The sequence below is a fragment of the Anolis carolinensis genome, chromosome 3 (assembly GCF_035594765.1).
Source record: "Anolis carolinensis isolate JA03-04 chromosome 3, rAnoCar3.1.pri, whole genome shotgun sequence".
NCBI classification, from domain to species: domain Eukaryota; kingdom Metazoa; phylum Chordata; class Lepidosauria; order Squamata; family Dactyloidae; genus Anolis; species Anolis carolinensis.
In genome coordinates, this window is record NC_085843.1 from 200,278,670 (window position 1) to 200,293,732 (window position 15,063).

Below are 15,063 nucleotides of genomic sequence, written 5' to 3' on the forward strand. Positions count from 1 at the left end.
GAGCCATCAGGTCCAATCCTCTGTTCAGTACAAGATCTCCAGCTATAGAATCCCCAGGAGGTAGCTGTCCAGTCTTATTTGAAGACAGCAAGAGAAGGAAAGCTCACCACCTCTTTAGGCAATTAATTCCATTGCTGAACCACTTTTACTATCAGGACGTTCCTTCTAATAATCAATTGAAATCTACTTTTCTGCAGCATCAAACCATTAGATCTAGTCTTACCCTCTGGGGCAGCAGAGAACAACTCTGTACTCTCCGCTTTCTGACAGCATTTGAGGTATTTAAAGTGTGATTATGTCATCCCTTAGACTTCTCTTCACCAGGATAAGCATGCCCAGTTGCTTTAGATCCCATTTCCAAAGAAAGACAGAGGGAAATGTAAATAAATAAATAAAATTATATATTCATTTTAATTTGTATCTGAAGGGTTGTTCATGGGAAGGGAGAAATTTTCCCATCAACATTTCACATCAATTGCATGAGACAGGCAAAATAGCATTGCAACTGCATAGTCACCTTTAGTGACAGTTTCTAATGCGTTATGCTATGTGCATCCCACTTTTGGTCTGCCTCCCCTCTGTCATACTTCTATCCCTAAATATTAATGGGTAAAATCCATCAGTAGCTCCCAGTCGTACAACATTCCTGTCACCTATCTTGCTGAAGGAACAGCCTTCCACTTCTATGCCAACATGCGGGCAGTAGTGACATCCTTCTCTCTCTATCTCTTTCTTCTCCCTCACTAGCCGTTTTCCTTTTATTTTATATTTTCATTTGCCTTTTCCATTTTTTGTTTTAAAATGCTGTAATAGCACAATTGCGCTGAAATAATTAATATTTTAAAATATTAAGGAACAGCAGTAGTGCTAGAAAGCAGGGGTTCCGAAGCTGTGCGGGAACACAAATAGGATCACAAATTGGAGAATGGGTGGAATTGTGCTAATGAAGAGAGATACAATTCCTAGAGTGCTCAATGCGCTATGCACATGTTATCAATGATAATGCAATTGCTGTGGAATATCAGGTTCGTGCAATAAAGTCCCTAGAAAGCTAAGCAATTAGCATCCAGGTACCCTAGCCACAGTTTTCCTCAGTAAACATTTGTCCTGTATTTCTATGTAAAATTAGTAATTATTTCTACATTTGCATCCATACATGTTCTTGTGTACCTCCTTTTGTCATTCTTTTTGTGGAGAGAGAGTGTAAAACACAAATGACCACTTCAGTCTTAGGAGAAGCACACCATCTTTATATCACATATAATAGTATATATTGTATATATCTATGATCACATATTGCATGATACACAATCATAATTTCAGAAAAAATGGGGTGCTTCTCTAATCAGAATTAGTATGTAGAAACCACAAACATTAATCAATGTATTAATCAACCAAAATGCATGATTCATTTACTAGGATTACTTTAATGAAATAATAGCTCTATTTTAATAGCTTTCCTCACAGAAATATGAGGAGTTTAAAAATATTTTTAGAAACTTTATCTTCTTTGGAAAATAATTGGTTTATGTAATCTCCATCAGATTCTTTCCCCAATTTACTCAACTCCTATTTCGTATATATGTACTGTATTTATTTTAAACATTACGTCATTAGGTTCTGATATTTTCTCAAGTGTTAGCTAAATGGGCTTCAGATTACTTGTGTGGCAAGGGGAGATGCCTCTATCTTGTTTATCTTCTTAGAAATACAAGGGATTCTTTGCAGATATGCTAGCCTCCTTGAGTTTGATCCTTGTCATTGTTGTCCGCCAATCCATGTATATTCTGTTTTCCTTTGCTTAGCATATAATGTAGTTATCTAGCTCAGATTATAATTTTTTCAAGCCAGCTAACTTTGAAGAATGGATAAAACTGGTTGCTGTCATTACATTTTTAGCCAAAAATAGGCTAATACACTGATCTGATTAATCCATACAGAAAAATATATAAATGTATACACAGGTTAGCATATTCAGATGAACACATGTATTTTGAAATTAACCATTTTCCATCCTTCATGTACATGTATATATGTAATGTATCAATCAAATTTAGAGAAAAAAAGAAATCAGTTTTTAATCATTAAATATATAAAAACATACAAAATTACCATAAACCTTGTTGTTTAGGCAGACTATAACAAGTAACAAGTAAGTCTTAAAAGAAACTCCTTTTATTTCAGGGCTGGAATGCCTATTTGATATTCTACCTTTGTTTCTTCCTCAGCAGTGCCTAGACCATTTCCTGTAATGCCTGTGGTTTATTTACAATTGGGGCTGCCCATATTTACTTAGGGTAAAAGAACTCCTCGGCAGGAGTTACGGATAGCAACACTCCTGCACTCAGGGTATTAAGCTTCCTCGTCTTTCCCATTTCAGCCCATGGAGCTCTTTTGACAGACAGCATGAAAAAAAATCTGCATAAGGAAAAGTAACTGACAGCTGGGGTCAAACTCTCTCTGTTTAATGACACTGCCAGTTACACATTTTGAATTGTTTAAATATGAGTCTACAGCTTCAACAATCATCATCTCGCTGGTTCCACGTTTCATACCCAACAGCCAGGAAACTGACACGTAATTACACACTTACTGATGGTATCGCCGGTGCCGATAATTAAAACTGCCACGGGAGGATTGCTATTGCTAGTCTACAGCTGGGATGTTGTCAAGAGGTAGAAACTCCAGCAGCTTTTAACACTATCTTCTTACAGGTGGACTACGGGCGCTGGTGCCGTAGTAATAGAAGGGGCCTCAGCACATCATTCGCAATGTCTCACACAAATGAAGAAAATCTATTAACAATCCAATAAGTGAAATACAAACACAATGACCTAAGGGTTAAACTGTCTGGGTGGACTTAGAACTTGGGATTTATTATGTATTGTTCTTTTTTCCCCTCTCCACCTCCTCTCTTTCTATAAGTATTTACAGGAAAGGCAGCCATGCAAAAGAGCCTTAGCTGAGAGATATTAAAGATTCATTCCTGATTAAGAGTCCCACTTGGACATGTTTTTAAAAAGTGACATGCAAGAAAATAGTGTCATTAAAAGCACTGAAAAACAACAAAAGACAGAATAGAAGCAATGAATTAGTTTTTCATTAAAAAGACCAATTTCATTCCATATATGTGATCATTTCATGCATATGGTCAGTCACATGATTTGGAGAAGATACTTGTCAATGCTGTGTTCAGTTATTTGTGTACAGATGAAACTTTGGAACTGTGTATAATGCACTGTGTATTCATAACCCTGTGACTAAAAGACTACAGTCCAGACAATGTTTGCATGTGTTGCCTATGTTTATGTTGTAACAATACACTGAATGTGCATCTACACTGTAGGATTAAGGTGGTTTAACACCGCTTTAGCTGACATGGCTCAGTGCTATGGAATCATTTCATTTGTAGTTTTACAAGGTCTTTTGTCTTTACAGCGAATGAGTCCTGGTACCCCACCAAACCCCACTTCTCTGGATCCCCTAGCATTGAGTCATGGCAGCTAAAGTAGTATCAAACTTATTTATTTAGTTAAAACATTTATATTCCACCCTTCTAACCCCAAGGGGACTCAGGACGGAGCACAACATATATACGGCAAACATTCAATGCTGGAACATAAAATAAACTATAAATATACATAAACACTAAAATCATTGATTCCACAATGTAGATGCACCCTGAGATCCTATTGGGTAACCATACCAGAACAGGTGATAAAAATACAGCATCAGATGGTGGGAAAATGGCATGGGTGGGTGACAGCAAAGGAAGCCAGACCAAGATGACTTTGGTGTTGACAAGATGGAAAGGTATACATGCAAATAAAGATTAATACTTATAAGATAATTATTACACACTAAAATCTATTGCAATGAAGATAGTGGTGCTAATGGTGATTTCTTTCACTAAAGTACCACATATAATTTTTCCTAATCCATTTAACCCCTAAGGAACCACTACCCTTTGCAGAGGATTGTGTGACATTCTCAAGAGGAGTTATTGCACTCTTGCATAGTACTAAGGGCCCATCTACACAGAACCTAAAACACGGAAGGTATGGGGTTAAAAGGGGGTGGCTACATGACCTTAGTGGTAAATCTGTGCTGATTTACTGCAACAGATGAAAAACACGAGTTAAAAGCATCCTCTTTTAATCCCGATTCCAGCCAGAAAATACACACATTTGCATCACTGTATATCTCTGCACTCACGAAAACATGTGATTTTCTTCCCTTCCCTGTGTGGAGACTGCTCTAACACATGTCCTAACACAAGTCCAAAACAGCTGATCAGCTGACTGGATTGTAAAATGAACACACAACTGATTTAAAGGAAGCACAAATTGAGAGCAATTAGAACTCTCAGAAAATATTTATTTTGAACTTTATAATATTAAACAGAGCTTTAATAAACAATTAGTGGAAGAGAGAAACCCAGCAGAAAATTTTAAAAAATTCTCTCCATTATGTGCTGAACTTTATATGCGCACATGTGAATCTGGTTATATTTATATTAAGATAGTCACATGTGCACATATACAATCCAGCGCATAATGGAGTAATTTTTTTAAAAAAACTTCCACCGGATGTTCCCCATTCGTTCTCCATCTTGTTCTGACACAGAGAAACCCTTTGAGGACAGTGGGGGACCCAATCCTGTAACTAATAGGTCTGTATCAGGTCCCGGGATTTTTTAACCCTCATTTAAAACCCAGATTTTAAACCATGTTTAAAAATAAACACTGTAGACTCCAACAAGTTGGAGATTTCTTAATGTTTTTCCCATTCTAAAAGGTTAAAAAAGACTTATTAGCACAAACAGCTTTTATTTAAAATATGTTGTTTAGAAAATATTGTGCCTACATTACTGGTACTCATAGTTTTACCTACCCGCATCTCCTTAGGAATTTTCTACATTCTCCAGATTTTGCTTCTCCCAGAAGTTACCATACAGTTCTGTTGGAAAACCAGTAAATGCCTAGAGAAGATAACTCTCTAAGAATTTTCTACGTCTTCCAGAGTGACTCCATGGTAACTCCTGCAAAAGTTATTTATTGCAATAGAGTTCACTATTATCCAGAGCTTTCTATTTCCCTGGTAAGTTCAGAAATGGATCTCTCATAGATATAGGATCAGACTATGGTTCATCCAAAGGTTGATCCACAGTTTTCTGTTTCCCTAGTAAGTTCAGAAATTGTTGTCTCACAGATATGGGGTCAGGCTATGGTTCATCTGAAGGTTTCATTGGAATTATATATTTAAAATCATCATGAGGATATATGATGGAATTAATTTTAAGACATAAAATCTTTAATGACAATAATATTGAAACAATAACATTAAGAAACTGATGTAAAAAACACCCATGTCATAATGGAGAACACATAAATGGAAAACAGAAAGAATAAAGAGAGTTAAATTGCCATTTTGTGAAAATACAGAAGAAAACAAACCTCTGAACTTCACAATATCCATGTTCATGTTGAATGTGCAAGCCTTTTTAATTATTAAGAAGCAAAGATTTTACCGTATAATATTCTAGCCAACTCCTTAACACATCATTTTAAATTCTAAAACAGCATGCTCCTAAAATTCAGTGTTAAGCTTTTATTGATTTTTGACATTGTACTTTATTGACATTGTATTTTATTACGGAAGTTTGTTTTCATTGTGTTCTGCTTGGCATACACAGCTTTAAATTATGAACAGTATGGAGGGAATAATGAGAGATGTGTTCCCTCCTTTCCTCCTTTCTCTCTCTTCTGGAAAACTGCAATTTGGGAGCATTCAACAAGATTGCCAATAGTTCAGACTATGCAACATGACATATTTCTTCAGGCACATATGAGAACTTAGGACAGAAGGACTTCATTATCATAACATTTGATGCTAATCTCATCCTCATCTCCACCATGCCTTCATTAGACAGTTTAGAAAAGATTCAGGATTAAATTTATAGGTACTGTTCCATTATCTGGGTGGAGGCCACTAGCGGTGCTAGGGAGGGGAGTTGAAGGAGGAAAACTACCTCCCATGTTTCACTGGTTATTCCCCCTCTCCACTTCCCTTTTCATAAATGAGGGTTGTTCCCACAATGAGGACATGGGTCAGGGAAATAAAAGGAAAACAGGAAATATTTTTACTCCTTCAACCCACCCCCATAAAATGGACTATTCTTCTCTCTCTCTAGTGCCCTCTAGTGGCCTCCGCTTGAATAGTGAAACAGTAGCAATTAATAGATAATACGTTTCTCTGTAGCTCTTAGCCAGCTTTCATATTCAGAGACAGAACAACATCGCTGACTATTATGTCCTATTTCTAAATTTGAGGAGACTCATACTGGCCAATGATGTATAGCCAACCACCAATATATACAGCAAAAACTGGAACATGTACAAAAGCAGAACATACATTAACTGATGTTAGGGTAGGGGAGAACATGACACCAGTTCCATATATTGATAGACAATCCCCTTTAAGAGCCTAAATACTCTAAAGGCATTAGGTCCTGCCTGCTTTTTGATGTTAAGAAGACCAACCCTAGTTAGTAATCAGATAGGAGACCACCAATGAATAACAGGTGCATTAAGATATATTTCAAAGGAAGAGACAAGCAAAAATAACTATTTCTTGCCTAGGAAAACCCTATGAAATTCATGGGTTCACTATAAATCAACATTGCTTTTTGATAGCTGTGATATAAATCGGAGTATATGCATAGATCTCTGCATATTAGCCCCCGTCAAAAAATTTCCTCCCACATATTTGAACAACAAAATTTGGCTACTAATTTTGATACACTGAATAGAAAGGTTGCACAAGGGAATCTTTACACATTGGATCCATCTTTCCTGCTCAACATGTGAAGCTAAAAAAGATGGGAATATTGGGCATGGGACGGATGTTTCTTGATTGTATTGCTGAACACATTCTGAAGAGTTTACAGACAACTTGAATTCTAGTCTTTTGTCTTTATGTGTTAGGGTTTTTTAAAAAAAAAAAAACAGTGCAAGATTATTTAATATGATGACATCTACATGTATGCTTCGTTATTATCTGCATCCTGTTATCAGGATCTAAAATAATTTCAAGTTACATTTATGTCTGATGTTGTCTGTATATCTATGCTAGGTTAGAAGGCATGAGGACTCAATGCTGATTTATGAGTTGGGATTTCATACTGTTCTGAGCCATATATCATATTGGCAACCACAGTGCAAGGACATCTTCCCCTTACTCTAGTACAAATCCTGTTTTATAGTACAGAGCTCATATTATTATGTTCTTACTAATAGGCAGGATACCAATATTTTAAAAATGGGGAAGAAATCGTTGTTCTATCAGAAGAGAGAGGCAATGGTGTCCATCATCTGCACTAGAAAGGAAATTGCAGGTGATGCATCATGGTATACCAGATAGATCATCTTTCCATAGAGAGTTGCTTTTAACTGGTTACATTGCATCATACCAGATAACCAGAATTCCAAGCAACCCTATTTTGTGTCATGCTTTGTTAAAATAATGATGGGATTACTGTCACCATATGTAGAATATTACTTCTTCTTCTTTTTCCAGAACAGCTTTAATCCAGTTTAACACTTCTTCAGTATTGGCTGGTGAACTCCATGTCAACTGAACAGTGAGGCCCCTTTTACATTGACATATAAAATCCAGATTATCTGCTTTGATAATCTGGGTTATATGGCAATGTAGAAGGGACCTGATGTTAGGAGCTGATTTCTGCTGTTCAAGAGATCACCATAAATCTTCTCTATGACATGGTTGGCAGAGGTCAGTAGAAAGATTTGAGAGCAGCTGAATGGACTAACCTTTCTCATGGGAAAAGACTGATAAGAGCATGGGAGGCGGGGAGAGAGATTGGAAGAAAAGCAGAGGTGTTGGCAAAATCACCATTAGCTATTTTTTTCTTGAGCTATAGAGATCAGGGTAATAAAACCAATTTCAAATGACTTTTGTGAGTGGTCTACATTGCTAACTAAATCATGCAGGTAGTGACATAAAATCGTGAATCCTTTATTTTGCTGCTTGTCTTGAACACTGAAGTGAGAACAGGAGATCAGAGACAAAGGAACTCCAGGACAGTGAGGAACTGGGTAATTCCCCTCCCTCCAGCACAGCCATGTTGAAAGAGATAGAAGAGAAGCTGATTTATCCATTTGGGGGCCCAGGGGCAGTCACAGCCACGGATTTATCATGGGACCCAGCAAAATCCAAGAGATGCCAGGAGTGCCTGTAAGGAAGATGCAAAAGCTCCAAGGCTCCCAAAAGGAAGATGATGGAGGTGAACGTGTCAGCAGCGGAGAACATATTTCAGCATATCTCCTTCCAGATAGGGGAAGGGACAGAGCCAAGAACCCCAGTGTCCCTCCATGGTGCATCAGGGCCCTTTTTGAGAGGAGCAACCCAGGAGGCAGTGTCAGAGGAGTACCTGGGGAGTGGAGGTCCTCACAGGGGAGGGGAGGGGGAGGAGGTATCCTGGGGATTACCGGCCAGGGGCTCTGGTGAATCAGTTGGCCAGGGACCAAGGATAGGAGAAGTGAAGGTCAAATTCAAAAGCGATCCACAGGAAGTCTCCTACTTTATCACCAATATGGAGAACTATATGTATGATCATGGGCATTTGTTTCCTTGGAAGCAGTCAGAGTAAGAACAGTGTCTCAAAGACAGGACAGCATATTCCCTAGCTGAATCAGTTGTGAACATTTTCAGAAGCCTTGAGGGCTCAGTTCCAGGATCCCCTGGAAAGACTAAAACCTAAGGCCCATCTTAAGCAACTGAGCCAAGGAGCACACTTGGTGTCAGAGTATGCTCTGGATTGTAAGTCTCTGGCTGAGAAAGTGCCGGAGTGGTCAGAAGCCATGAATCTGGAGTATTTTAAAGATGCCTTGCAGCCTGAACTATTGGATTGGTGCCTGCATAGTGCTGATCCAGATGGTTTAGTGGCATGCATCGTGTTAGCAGAGAAGGCCAAGTGTGCCAAGTAGCATCTAAAAGGAAGAGTAAGAGCTCCTGTGGTTGGAGCAAATCAACTGCCAGCCCACCCAGAGAGGGAGAAAGAGAAAGGTAAAAAAAACCCTTACACCCTGAATTAAGGCAAAGCCAAAGCCAACGTAGCAAAGAAGACTGTGTGGGGGGAAGGAGATTTTGACCCAGAGAGGGAGGGAGACGAATGAGAGGAGTAGCAGGAAAACTGAAGCAATCTCCTATAAACCACACTCTGCGGAAGATCATAAACCAGCCAGGCAAGTAACTGTTGGTAAGTGCTGATTGTGAAATGATGTTGTTGCATGTTGAACTGAGGAGTGGAAGAGAGGGACAGACAATTAATTTAGCGGCAATGCTGGAGTGTGGGTGTACACAGTGTCTCATATCTCCAGAGATGGCAAAACTGGTGGGGCTAGTTGACTGACGCAGTTAGAAAGACCTATCAGTTTTACTCAACTGGATGGGACTCAAGCAAGAGGAACCCCTGTGGAATACAAAACAGAGTTTGTAAAGCTATTTTTAGCATAGTTTCTGTAATATTTAGACTAAAACATGGATCAAATTCACAGACATGAGAGACATTAGCCACCAGTTGGCTATCTGTAAAACATGGCATCCAGATTAGTTACCGGTGGATCATAGTACATCTATATTAAAATTGGTTGTCATTTAGGGCAAGGCACAAAGCGTTCATTGTTATTTTTGAAGCCCTACATACATAGGACTAGATTATCTACAGGGTTGCCTTCTCTTATATAATGCACCCCATAGGTCTCCATGTGGACATTTCCTTCAGCTAGCCAGGACTAATCAGGTAATGTTCACCCAAGTACTGGGGTACCTGACATGGTCAATGAGATCTATCAGGCAAAAAGAAGATGGACAGGGCATATAGCATGAACAAAAGACAAGATACCAAGAGACCACAAGAGGCCCTTGGGCAGACCTCATACTCCATGGGACAAACCAATGGTTAAGCTATTTGGCCAGAAATGGGGGGGGGGAGGGGAAGCATAGGATCGTATATTCTGGCAAATTGTAGATTTGCGTGAAGCCCAAAGGAAAACCTCTTCCAGCAAGCCTATCCAGATGTTTTTTAAATATTAGTTTTTAAATTATGAATTATTTTAATGTGTATGTTTTTAAAACTGATATTATGCTCTTGTAAATGATTGTGGGTGTTCATGTTTTAACTGTGTTTTGTGTCCATGCATTTCTGTATTTTAATATGTTCTTCCTCGTTTCAATCCATAGGAAGGAATAGGTAAGAAGTTATTGTAGGTTGTTGTCATCGTCGTCATTATCATAATTATTCTGCATCAGTTGACAAGTTTCAAATGTGCAGGTAATAATCATAAAGCATGTGTTGCTTAAATACAAGGTGCTAGTTTTTCCTCACTGGTTCAGCATGCTGACCATGAAACTACAATCATAGAGTATCTTGAACCTGCACAATGCAAGCAGGTGCTAATTAAGCATATTTGCCCTCTTGTGCCAAAGCATCTCAATTGCCATTGGCATCCCTTCTTCTACTCTGGCATGGCCTAGATTTAATTGGAAATTGGTGTCCATGGAGTTATACCCATGACAAAACACATGGTGACTATACTGGCTTTAAAAATCAATCTTAATTCAGCCATTAGTTAAACTTTGACTTCGGAAGATGACAAACTTCTGTGGTAAAACAATGTGCTACATCAACCCTTTCATCTTTGGACAACGATATTGTGCATGTCACATAAACTTCTGGCATTCAAAAAGGAAAGATGCATAGCCAAGATGGGTCTGGAAGCTAATTTGACTGGAAATGCAGCATTATGTTTAAGCAAGCACAACCACCACTGCTGACATGTTCACAACCTTTCATAAATTTCCTTCCCTTGGTACAGCTTCCAGCATGTTAATGTAGGCATAGAGGCCCTCTCAGGCTTCTTCTTTTGGTAGACAAAATATGGGTTTCCATTTTAGATGTGAAGACATCTCAGATGGGCAATATTTAGAGCTTGAAATACTGTTAGAAATACAATTCCTGTGTGAAAATACAAACACTAATCTAAATTAGACTATTCTGAAATTTCTTTCTGCAAGTTACAAGGGCAATAAACAATATACCTTACTTTATAAAATTTTAGTCTGCTGGTCACACACACAGTCACACACAATATGTTGAGCACTGCTTGGTTATTGTAGTCTGAGGAGGAATGAAGTGTTCCATTGAAAATGACAATTATGCTGCAGAAGTATTCAGTACATTTGTCCCAGGCATTGAAAAGGTTCCTTTATTTTTACTCCATCCTCCCAGACAGGGCCATAGCCAGAAAAAAAAAATCGGGGGGGGGGGGGTTGAAAAATTTGGGGGGGGAGGTTTAACCCCTTGCACACACCCCTCCCCGCTACAAACCTGTCAATATCTGCTTGAGATAGTGCCTGGAGGGACTCTTAATGTTTTGTGTCTCATAGACTTAGCATGGGGATTTGGTTAACCAGTTAAAATTCATGAGTAAACCAGGTTTTTTTTTATAACCTGAAAAATTTCGGGGGGGGGGGTTGAACCCCTAAAACCGCCCCCTCGCTACAGGCCTGCTCCCAGAATCTCTGAGACAGCATGCTCACTGGCCATTGGCAGAAGAACGTGGAAGCCTTAAAACAAACAAGTAATTTTTACAAGCTCTGACTTATCCCACAATATACCGTATAAGGAACAGCTAGATAGGCACTCCAAAATGACTTCAGTATGCACAGTGCTGATGTAGCTTGAAGCTTAATGAGGCCACAGTATTTTTCACGGTGGCTCATCAGGTGTCTCTAGGAGTCTACAAGCAGGTTATGTAGGCAGTAGACCTATCCACCTGTTGTTCCCCATAACTGGTATTAATAGGCATGCTGTGCATGTATAGTTATTATATATATGATCAATTTCCACTTATAATTCTATTCCCTAACAACTACATCACACGTGTCCTTGCAAAAGTCTTAGGATGCTTGCAGCACAGTAGAACCACGGAGCCCCATGCCACCCATCACATGACGCGCACTCATTTCCAGTGGGGCTCTGTCTATCAACTGTGGTGCAAGTGTCCTACGATGCTTCACTCAGAACATGGGAGGATTCCTGTGTTCCATAGGGAACAACTGGGCCAGCACAGGGGGATGCCACAACGCTTTCCTACATGTGATGGGGAAGGGTCACTGCGAGTGAGTTAGGGAGCCAGGCACCGGGACTGCCCCACAGATTCACTACGGAGGCTGGTGAATTGCCCTGCTGCCCCTCATTAATGTGATGAGATCCCTAAGAATATGTCTAACCCCCTTTTCAATCCTTATTTGCTGACCGTGAATTCCATAGTTTAACTATGCACAGTGTAATTGTATCCTTTAATTATGCAATGGGTCCTCATATTGTGAGAGAGTGAGAAAAACATTTCCTTCTTATAAAGCTGGAAACATTGGATGGAATTCAGCCAGTAAGTTAAAGTTGTGTAAATCTGCTTTATGATATCACAGTACTAGTAGTTACTGCATATGTGAGAATCCTTTTCTGATCACACAGTGACCCAAAGCTCATCCCTACAAAAACATCATTTTCTAAAATGCACAGCTCCCCACATAACCCAGCTATTTCTGGGTATTGGCGGGTGAGGGGAATCAGTGACAAATCCAGATGTTTTCCTTCAGTTACATGTGCTGCAATAGGTTTAGGAGACCCTGGGATGTATTACCACTTCTCCAGCAACTTACAAAATGGCTGTTTTGGAGGAAGGGCTACATAACTTACAAAGTAGACCAGGGGAGGTATCATGTGGAGACATATCTACATGGGATACACACATCTGCTGATGTAGGATCATGACCATCACTTCTTTGCGTAAGGATTCTGTGACTTTCCCATTTTCTCCACGGTTTGAATATTTTGTTACATCTCTATCAAATCTCCCCTTACTCATCTTTCTTTAAAACTAAACAGCCACATGGCTGGGGTACCACCCCAGTCATGACCTTTCATGAAGGCAATGAGGGCTTCCCATAAGGAAGTTAAACATAAGATAATGTATTGACTATATTTTTAACTTTTCTCCCTTTTCCACCACCCTTTTTGACATCATTTACTTTTTGTTTCATTTCGTAGATTTACATTAAAGGCAATTATAAACAGAAAAAATATACCACCATTGTGGAAAATATACAACTTTGCATCGAAGGGATGAGGATGTTCTTCTTGCCGGTCTACAGTTCTGGAGATTAAATTTCAGAGTGAGATTTATTTTATGCTATTGTCCCCTTATTCACCAGGGGGTTGTGCAATGCAAGTAATCTGATCAGAATAATGCATAGGGACATATTTCAGAAAACCAATAATTGTGGTAACGTCGAGCTGTGGAAAGTGCCAGACTTAAGTCCAAAATGACTCTCTCCATCCTTTCCACAATTCCTTAATCATGGCATCATAACACACTGCACTGTTGTCCATTAAAGCCACAGGCTTGAAGCAATCAATGCTGGCCATTCGAAGATTTATTGTAATTTCAGTTCTACAGCACTTTTGCAGGGTAAAAAACAAAATTATATTTTATTGTTCTGCCATATTATATTTTACAGCTTTTATAAAATGGATCTACAAAAAACGAGAGAATAAAAAAAGACTGAAAGCTTCCCCCCCCCACCCCCCCACAATCCTCTTTTTTCACAAAGTTAAGATGTTGTTAAAGCAAACAACTGAAATCTCGGAAACACTGCATTTAAATTCCATTTCTTTCTTTTAACCTCTACACATGCCTACACTCACACAAAAAGGAGAAATCTTTCATAAACAAGTCCCAAACAAAATCATTGCCTATTTTACTTTCTTGAAACCCTAGTGGAATAAACATACCTCGTAACAAGATCCTTCTGACCAATTTTTTATTCTGTTCATATTTGAAATGATTTTATTACCGACGCTCACTTTGCTTGGCTTACATTATCACAATCATTGCATCCTGGGATTAAAAACCATTTACTGCCCAAACTCTTAAAGAAAGTCCCCATGCAGCGGCATAATGAACATTGTTTCTTTTTCTTGTTGCTGGGTTTATTGGTATGCCAAAGAGGTAGTGAAGCTCAGTCCTCATTCGAAAAGCAAAGAGGTGACCCACTTAGTTAGCATGGCAGCACAAAGGTGCCGGCGATATAACCACACCACCTATAAATAGCAGCCATCCTATTTTACCTGAAAAAGGCCACAAATTAGGCACATCTCCAGAGAAATATTCATTTCTTTTCCTTCCTATAAAACCATCTATTGGTATCCAAATTAATCTAGAACAAGCATATTACACCCTCCGAAAAAATAAATAGGTAAGGCAATACAGTCAGCTGCTCAGAAGCCTTATCACAGAGGAAATCCACAGGCATCAGTATACCTCTCTAGAGATCTATTTCAGACGCTGTGCTGTGCTGACTAGGGAATATGAAGCTTCAGGCTCTAATTCATTAGAACACCCCTGTAGTGCTTACCTTAAGCACATGATTAAGACCCTCTGCAAACGAAAGAATGTTACATCTTCCGGAGTGGTTTACTACACCACGTAGTGAGTCAAAACATACTGGACTAAGTTGGACAAGCCAAGAGTTTGATCCACCAGAACCTGTCAACTAGCAATATAGTAGCTAGTAATACATCACATGTTAGGCTAGGATGAAGATTAACATAGAAGAAAATGTACAGAATAAGTTTGTAGTTTGTAGATTGCAGTTTTGGATTTGCAGGTTTCTGGTGTTATGTGCTTCCAAATCAGCTTTGATTTATGGTATCCCTCTTACAAGCTTTTCTTGCTAATATATAGTCAGAGGATGTTTACTGTGTAGTTCATCTTAGGCTGAGTTTGTGACTTGACAAGTTTATTCAGATCCTCTGAAGATGCCAGCCACAGATGCAGGTGAAACGTCAGGAGAAAATGTTGCTTGAACACAGCGATACAGCTCAGAAACCACACAACATTCCAGTGATTCCAGCCATGAAAGCCTTTGACAACACATTTATCCATTAGGTTTCCATGACTGACATTCGAATCCTGG

General features: G+C 39.0%; 1 long non-coding RNA gene across 1 annotated transcript in view; it reads right to left on the bottom strand.

Moving 5' to 3' along the window:
• LOC134297724 (uncharacterized) overlaps positions 1-14,150 on the bottom strand; it is an 84,922-nt gene extending 70,772 nt beyond the window's left edge. Inside the window, exon 1 of the long non-coding RNA XR_010004584.1 lies at positions 13,880-14,150. This is a non-coding gene — a long non-coding RNA (uncharacterized LOC134297724). The remainder of the gene's footprint in view (positions 1-13,879) is intronic.
• Between the last annotated feature and the right edge of the window lie 913 nt (positions 14,151-15,063).